Here is an 8,386-nt window from a genome sequence, read left to right on the forward strand (position 1 = left end):
AGGCATAATGGGACCCATCTCATACAAAAAGTTGACTCAAGTTTGCCAAAAAGCACCTGGATGATCATCAAGACTCTTGGAAGAACGTTCTATGGACAGATGATTCAAAAGTATAACTTTTTGGACGACATGGTTCCAGTAATGCCTGGCGAAAACAAAACTCTGCATTCCACAGTAAGAACATCATACCAAAGGTCAAGCATCTTGGTGATGGTGTGATGGTTTGAGGATGCTTTGCTGCCTCAGGACCTGGATGACTTGCCTTAATAGAAGCAACCATGAATTCTGCTCTGTATCAGAGAATTCTACAGGAGAATGTCAGACCATCCGTCTGTGAGCTGAAGCTGAAGCGCAGCTGGGTCATGCAGCAAGACAATGATCCAAAACACACAATCAAGTCTACATGAAAATTGCTAAAAGCAACAAATTGGAAGTTTTGGAATGGCCTAGTCAAAGTCCAGACCTAATCCCAATTGAGATGTTGTGGCAGGACTTGAAACGAGCAGTTCATGCGTGAAAACCCACACGTCACTGAGTTAAAGCAGTTCCACATGGAAGAGTGGGCCAAAATTCCTCCACAGTGACGTGAGAGACTGATCAACAACTACAGGAAGCATTTGGTTGGAGGCATTGCAGCTAAAGGTGGCACAACCAGTTATTGAGTGTAAGGGGGCAATTACTTTTTCACACAGGGGAATTGGGTGTTGCATAACTTTGTTTCTGAAATAAATATGTAATTGTTGTGTTATTTGTTCACTTATGTTCCCTTTATCTAATATTAGGTTTTGGTTGAAGCTCTGATAACATTCAGTATCACAAATATGCAAAAGTAGAAAACACACACCTACACATATTTAGGACTAGAAATGAGCTCCACAGGGAACTTCAACCTGAAAGACAAACCAAGGAGGGTTTTCTCTGCCATTAAACAATCTATTAAATTAGACATACCTATTAGAATCTGGCTCAAAATATTCGAATCAATAGTAGAGGAGCTGCTGATTGCAAACATGAATAAAACCTGTTTGTTATACGGAGTAGCACGCTTCTATCATTTTGGGACAGAACTCTCAATCAATGGACACTAAAGAAAAATTAACAATTTACATTTGTGTGTAAATGACTTGTATATCAATAGTGTATATTGTCTTTTGGTGTGTTATTGCATTATTCTGATTATAGTTGCTTCAGCTTGATCCTTACTGAATCTAGGTGGCAGTAGTTACATGTATCTATGTCCCGGTGAATCTAGGTGGCAGTAGTTACATGTATCTATGTCCCGGTGAATCTAGGTGGTAGTAGTTACATGTATCTACGTCCCGGTGAATCTAGGTGGTAGTAGTTACATGTATCTATGTCCCGGTGAATCTAGGTGGCAGTAGTTACATGTATCTTTTTCCCGGTGAATCTAGGTGGTAGTAGTTACATGTATCTACGTCCCGGTGAATCTAGGTGGTAGTAGTTACATGTATCTATGTCCCGGTGAATCTAGGTGGCAGTAGTTACATGTATCTACGTCCCGGTGAATCTAGGTGGCAGTAGTTACATGTATCTATGTCCCGGTGAATCTAGGTGGCAGTAGTTACATGTATCTATGTCCCGGTGAATCTAGGTGGTAGTAGTTACATGTATCTATGTCCCGGTGAATCTAGGTGGCAGTAGTTACATGTATCTATGTCCCGGTGAATCTAGGTGGTAGTAGTTACATGTATCTATGTCCCGGTGAATCTAGGTGGCAGTAGTTACATGTATCTATGTCCCGGTGAATCTAGGTGGCAGTAGTTACATGTACAGTGGGGGAAAAAAGTATTTAGTCAGCCACCAATTGTGCAAGTTCTCCCACTTAAAAAGACGAGAGAGGCCTGTAATTTTCATCATAGGTACACGTCAACTATGACAGACAAATTGAGAAAAAAAAATCACATTGTAGGATTTTTAAAGAATTTATTTGCAAATTAGGGTGGAAAATAAATATTTGGTCACCTACAAACAAGCAAGATTTCTGGCTTTCACAGACCTGTAACTTCATCTTTAAGAGGCTCCTCTGTCCTCCACTCGTTACCTGTATTAATGGCACCTGTTTGAACTTGTTATTAGTATAAAAGACACCTGTCCACAACCTCAAACAGTCACACTCCAAACTCCACTATGGCCAAGACCAAGGAGCTGTCAAAGGACACCAGAAACAAAATGTTAGACCTGTACCAGGCTGCGAAGACTGAATCTGCAATAGGTAAGCAGCTTGGTTTGAAGAAATCAACTGTGGGAGCAATTATTAGGAAATTGAAGACATACAAGACCACTGATAATCTCCCTCGATCTGGGGCTCCAAGCAAGATCTCACCCCGTGGGGTCAAAATGATCACAAGAACGGTGAGCAAAAATCCCAGAACCACACGGGGGGACCTAGTGAATGACCTGCAGAGAGCTGGGACCAAAGTAACAAAGCCTGCCATCAGTAACACACTACGCCGCCAGGGACTCAAATCCTGCAGTGCCAGACGTGTCCCCCTGCTTAAGCCAGTACATGTCCATGCCCGTCTGAATTTGCTAGGGTGCATTTGGATGATCCAGAAGAGGATTGGGAGAATGTCATATGGTCAGATGAAACCAAAATAGAACTTTTTGGTAAAAACTCAACTCGTCGTGTTTGGAGGACAAAGAATGCTGAGTTGCATCCAAAGAACACCATACCTACTGTGAAGCATGGGGGTGGAAACATCATGCTTTGGGGCTGTTTTTCTGCAAAGGGACCAGGACGACTGATCCGTGTAAAGGAAAGAATGAATGGGGCCATGTATCGTGAGATTTTGAGTGAAAACCTCCTTCCATCAGCAAGGGCATTGAAGATGAAACGTGGCTGGGTCTTTCAGCATGACAATGATCCCAAACACACCGCCCGGGCAACGAAGGAGTGGCTTCGTAAGAAGCATTTCAAGGTCCTGGAGTGGCCTAGCCAGTCTCCAGATCTCAACCCCATAGAAAATCTTTGGAGGGAGTTGAAAGTCTGTGTTGCCCAGCGACAGCCCCAAAACATCACTGCTCTAGAGGAGATCTGCATGGAGGAATGGGCCAAAATACCAGCAACAGTGTGTGAAAACCTTGTGAAGACTTACAGAAAACGTTTGACCTGTGTCATTGCCAACAAAGGGTATATAACAAAGTATTGAGAAACTTTTGTTATTGACCAAATACTTATTTTCCACCATCATTTGCAAATAAATTCATTAAAAATCCTACAATGTGATTTTCTGGAAAAAAAAATCTCATTTTGTCTGTCATAGTTGACGTGTACCTATGATGAAAATTACAGGCCTCTCATCTTTTTAAGTGGGAGAACTTGCACAATTGGTGGCTGACTAAATACTTTATTTCCCCACTGTATCTATGTCTCGGTTTGTGTGTTTGTAGCGGCTACAATGTAGCCAGCCTGTCTCAGAAGTAACCATAGGATACAATCACACGTTTATCACATTCGCCACGATTCGTGTTTATGGCGCGTAATTTGAGCTGAGTTGTATCTCTATGTTGCTGCTTTATTTTGCAACCCAGCAGTTGTCAAAGTCCCTGAAGGAACAGCGCGTGTCTGTTGAATGCCGGTCTATTGGTTATAATCAGTCCCAGGTTGAATTCTTACATGACGGTAGGACTTTCACACTAGGCTGCTTACTACTGTAGGCTTCTGTGCATTATGTTCAGTGGAGCCATTTTTGTTCGGTCCTCTGTGTCAGTGTGACACTAGCATAGTAGGCTATAGTTAGAGATTGTAACACCAGATAATGTGATTAAACGCAAACATTTTGGGAGCCATTATCCTGGGAGTTACAGATTTGCCATGAATCGAGACCGAAGATGGTATCGCCAATACCAGGTTAGTTGAAAAATCTCTGGCGACTTTTTGTAAAGACAAACCTGTAACTCCCAGTATAATTAGAGTAAAATCCTATTGAAACACCAAAGGAGGCTACAGTCTGATTGACCCACTAACTTTTAGTAGCCTAGAGTGTAACGCTAGTTGGTCGACCATATGTCAGATTTATCAGTAGATAGTGATCTTTAAAAAAATAAAAATAATAATATGCCATTTAGCAGACGCTTTTATCCAAAGCGACTTACAGTCATGCGTGCATACATTTTTGTGTATGGGTGGTCCCAGGGATCGAACCCACTACCTTGGCGTTACAAGCGCCGTGCTCTACCAGCTGAGCTACAGAGGACCACATGACTAGTCTTCTCTAACATCTAGACGTTTTAGAACCATTCATGTTCTACTGCTGAATACAATGCCTTTACATGTGGATCATATCATGTGATGTCAGTTCATGACATGCCGCTCAGCTGCTTTGTGCCAGATCTTTGTTTGTGTGACACATAATAATAGTAATAATATAGATATTTAGTTTGTGGAGTGCATTTCCCACACACTGAATGACCAGCAGACTTCTCCATTCAGGTAGAGCTAGTGTTATGATGTCCTGCTGTCAGACTGCACCTGTGTTGTACCTCTACCATAGGTTCCTCCTCGCCCTCCTCCAGCTCCGGTCCATTCCTCCTTCTCTATAACCCATACAAAGGCTTATATCCACATCAACACAGTCCTGAAGACTGGGTCTGAGACTCATAACTACCCCACATCAACACAGCCCTGAAGACTGGGTCTGAGACCCATAACTACCCCACATCAATACAGTCCTGAAGACTGGGTCTGAGACCCATAACTACCCCACATCAACACAGTCCTGAAGACTGGGTCTGAGACCCATAACTACCCCACATCAACACAGCCCTGAAGACTGGTTCTGAGACCCATAACTACCCCACATCAACACAGCCCTGAAGACTGGGTCTGAGACCCATAACTACCCCACATCAACACAGCCCTGAAGACTGGTTCTGAGACCCATAACTACCCCACATCAACACAGTCCTGAAGACTGGTTCTGAGACCCATAACTACCCCATCAATACAGTCCTGAAGACTGGTTCTGAGACCCATAACTACCCCACATCAATACAGTCCTGAAGACTGGGTCTGAGACCCATAACTACCCCACATCAATACAGTCCTGAAGACTGGGTCTGAGACCCATAACTACCCCACATCAACACAGTCCTGAAGACTAGTTCTGAGACCCATAACTACCCCACATCAATACAGTCCTGAAGACTGGTTCTGAGACCCATAACTACCCCACATCAACACAGTCCTGAAGACTGGGTCTGAGACCCATAACTAGCCCACATCAACACAGCCCTGAAGACTGGTTCTGAGACCCATAACTACCCCACATCCCTCTACCTCTACCCCATCCCCCTGTCTCCCTCCTCCTCTCTACCCCATCCCCCTGTCTCCCCCCTCCTCTCTACCCCATCCCCCTGTCTCCCCCCTCCTCTCTACCCCATCCCCCTGTCTCCCTCCTCCTCCCTACCCCATCCCCCTGTCTCCCTCCTCCTCTCTACCCCATCCCCCTGTCTCCCTCCTCCTCTCTACCCCATCCCCCTGTCTCCCTCCTCCTCTCTACCCCATCCCCCTGTCTCTCTCCTCCTCTCTACCCCATCCCCCTGTCTCCCTCCTCCTCTCTACCCCATCCCCCTGTCTCCCTCCTCCTCTCTACCCCATCCCCCTGTCTCCCTCCTCCTCTCTACCCCATCCCCCTGTCTCCCTCCTCTCTACCCCATCCCCCTGTCTCCCTCCTCCTCCCTACCCCATCCCCCTGTCTCCCCCCTCCTCTCTACCCCATGCCCCTGTCTCCCCCCTCCTCTCTACCCCATGCCCCTGTCTCCCCCCTCCTCTCTACCCCATGCCCCTGTCTCCCCCCTCCTCTCTACCCCATGCCCCTGTCTCCCCCCTCCTCTCTACCCCATTCCCCTGTCTCCCCCCTCCTCTCTACCCCATTCCCCTGTCTCCCCCCTCCTCTCTACCCCATTCCCCTGTCTCCCCCCTCCTCTCTACCCCATCCCCCTGTCTCCCCCCTCCTCTCTACCCCATCCCCCTGTCTCCCCCCTCCTCTCTACCCCATCCCCCTGTCTCCCCCCTCCTCTCTACCCCATCCCCCTGTCTCCCCCCTCCTCTCTACCCCATCCCCCTGTCTCCCCCCTCCTCTCTACCCCATCCCCCTGTCTCCCCCCTCCTCTCTACCCCATCCCCCTGTCTCCCCCCTCCTCTCTACCCCATCCCCCTGTCTCCCCCCTCCTCTCTACCCCATCCCCCCGTCTCCCCCCTCCTCTCTACCCCATCCCCCCGTCTCCCCCCTCCTCTCTACCCCATCCCCCCGTCTCCCCCCTCCTCTCTACCCCATCCCCCCGTCTCCCCCCTCCTCTCTACCCCATCCCCCCGTCTCCCCCCTCCTCTCTACCCCATCCCCCTGTCTCCCCCCTCCTCTCTACCCCATCCCCTTGTCTCCCTCCTCCTCTCTACCCCATCCCCCTGTCTCCCTCCTCTCTACCCCATCCCCCTGTCTCCCTCCTCCTCCCTACCCCATCCCCCTGTCTCCCTCCTCCTCTCTACCCCATCCCCCTGTCTCCCCCCTCCTCTCTACCCCATCCCCCTGTCTCCCTCCTCCTCTCTACCCCATCACCCTGTCTCCCTCCTCCTCCCTACCCCATCCCCCTGTCTCCCTCCTCCTCCCTACCCCATCCCCCTGTCTCCCTCCTCCTCTCTACCCCATCCCCCTGTCTCCCTCCTCCTCTCTACCCCATCCCCCTGTCTCCCTCCTCCTCTCTACCCCATCCCCCTGTCTCCCTCCTCCTCTCTACCCCATCCCCCTGTCTCCCTCCTCCTCTCTACCCCATCCCCCTGTCTCCCTCCTCCTCTCTACCCCCTCTCTACCCCATCCCCCTGTCTCCCTCCTCCTCTCTACCCCATCCCCCTGTCTCCCTCCTCCTCTCTACCCCATCCCCCTGTCTCCCTCCTCCTCTCTACCCCATCCCCCTGTCTCCCTCCTCCTCTCTACCCCATCCCCCTGTCTCCCTCCTCCTCTCTACCCCATCCCCCTGTCTCCCTCCTCCTCTCTACCCCATCCCCCTGTCTCCCTCCTCCTCTCTACCCCATCCCCCTGTCTCCCTCCTCCTCTCTACCCCATCCCCCTGTCTCCCTCCTCCTCTCTACCCCCTCTCTACCCCATCCCCCTGTCTCCCTCCTCCTCTCTACCCCATCCCCCTGTCTCCCTCCTCCTCTCTACCCCATCCCCCTGTCTCCCTCCTCCTCTCTACCCCATCCCCCTGTCTCCCTCCTCCTCTCTACCCCATCCCCCTGTCTCCCTCCTCCTCTCTACCCCATCCCCCTGTCTCCCCCCTCCTCTCTACCCCATCCACCTGTCTCCCTCCTCCTCCCTACCCCATCCCCCTGTCTCCCCCCTCCTCTCTACCCCATCCCCCTGTCTCCCCCCTCCTCTCTACCCCATCCCCCTGTCTCCCTTCTCTCTACCCCATCCCCTGTCTCCCTCCTCCTCTCTACCCCATCCCCCTGTCTCCCTCCTCCTCTCTACCCCATCCCCCTGTCTCCCTCCTCCTCTCTACCCCATCCCCCTGTCTCCCTCCTCCTCTCTACCCCATCCCCCTGTCTCCCTCCTCCTCTCTACCCCATCCCCCTGTCTCCCCCCTCCTCTCTACCCCATCCCCCTGTCTCCCCCCTCCTCTCTACCCCATCCCCCTGTCTCCCTCCTCCTCTCTACCCCATCCCCCTGTCTCCCTCCTCCTCTCTACCCCATCCCCCTGTCTCCCCCCTCCTCTCTACCCCATCCCCCTGTCTCCCCCCTCCTCTCTACCCCATCCCCCTGTCTCCCCCCTCCTCTCTACCCCATCCCCCTGTCTCCCTCCTCCTCTCTACCCCATCCCCCTGTCTCCCTCCTCCTCTCTACCCCATCCCCCTGTCTCCCCCCTCCTCTCTACCCCATCCCCCTGTCTCCCCCCTCCTCTCTACCCCATCCCCCTGTCTCCCCCCTCCTCTCTACCCCATCCCCCTGTCTCCCTCCTCCTCTCTACCCCATCCCCCTGTCTCCCCCCTCCTCTCTACCCCATCCCCCTGTCTCCCCCCTCCTCTCTACCCCATCCCCTTGTCTCCCTTCTCTCTACCCCATCCCCCTGTCTCCCTCCTCCTCCCTACCCCATCCCCCCTGTCTCCCTCCTCCTCCCTACCCCATCCCCCTGTCTCCCTCCTCCTCTCTACCCCATCCCCCTGTCTCTCTCCTCCTCTCTACCCCATCCCCCTGTCTCCCTCCTCCTCTCTACCCCATCCCCCTGTCTCCCTCCTCTCTACCCCATCCCCCTCCTCCTCTCTACCCCCTCTCTACCCCATCCCCCTGTATCCCCCCTCCTCTCTACCCCATCCCCCTGTCTCCCCCCTCCTCTCTACCCCATCCCCCTGTCTCCCCCCTCCTCTCTACCC

Source organism: Coregonus lavaretus, assembly GCF_964263955.1.
Source record: "Coregonus lavaretus genome assembly, contig: HAP1_SCAFFOLD_620, whole genome shotgun sequence".
In the NCBI taxonomy this organism is placed as follows: domain Eukaryota; kingdom Metazoa; phylum Chordata; class Actinopteri; order Salmoniformes; family Salmonidae; genus Coregonus; species Coregonus lavaretus.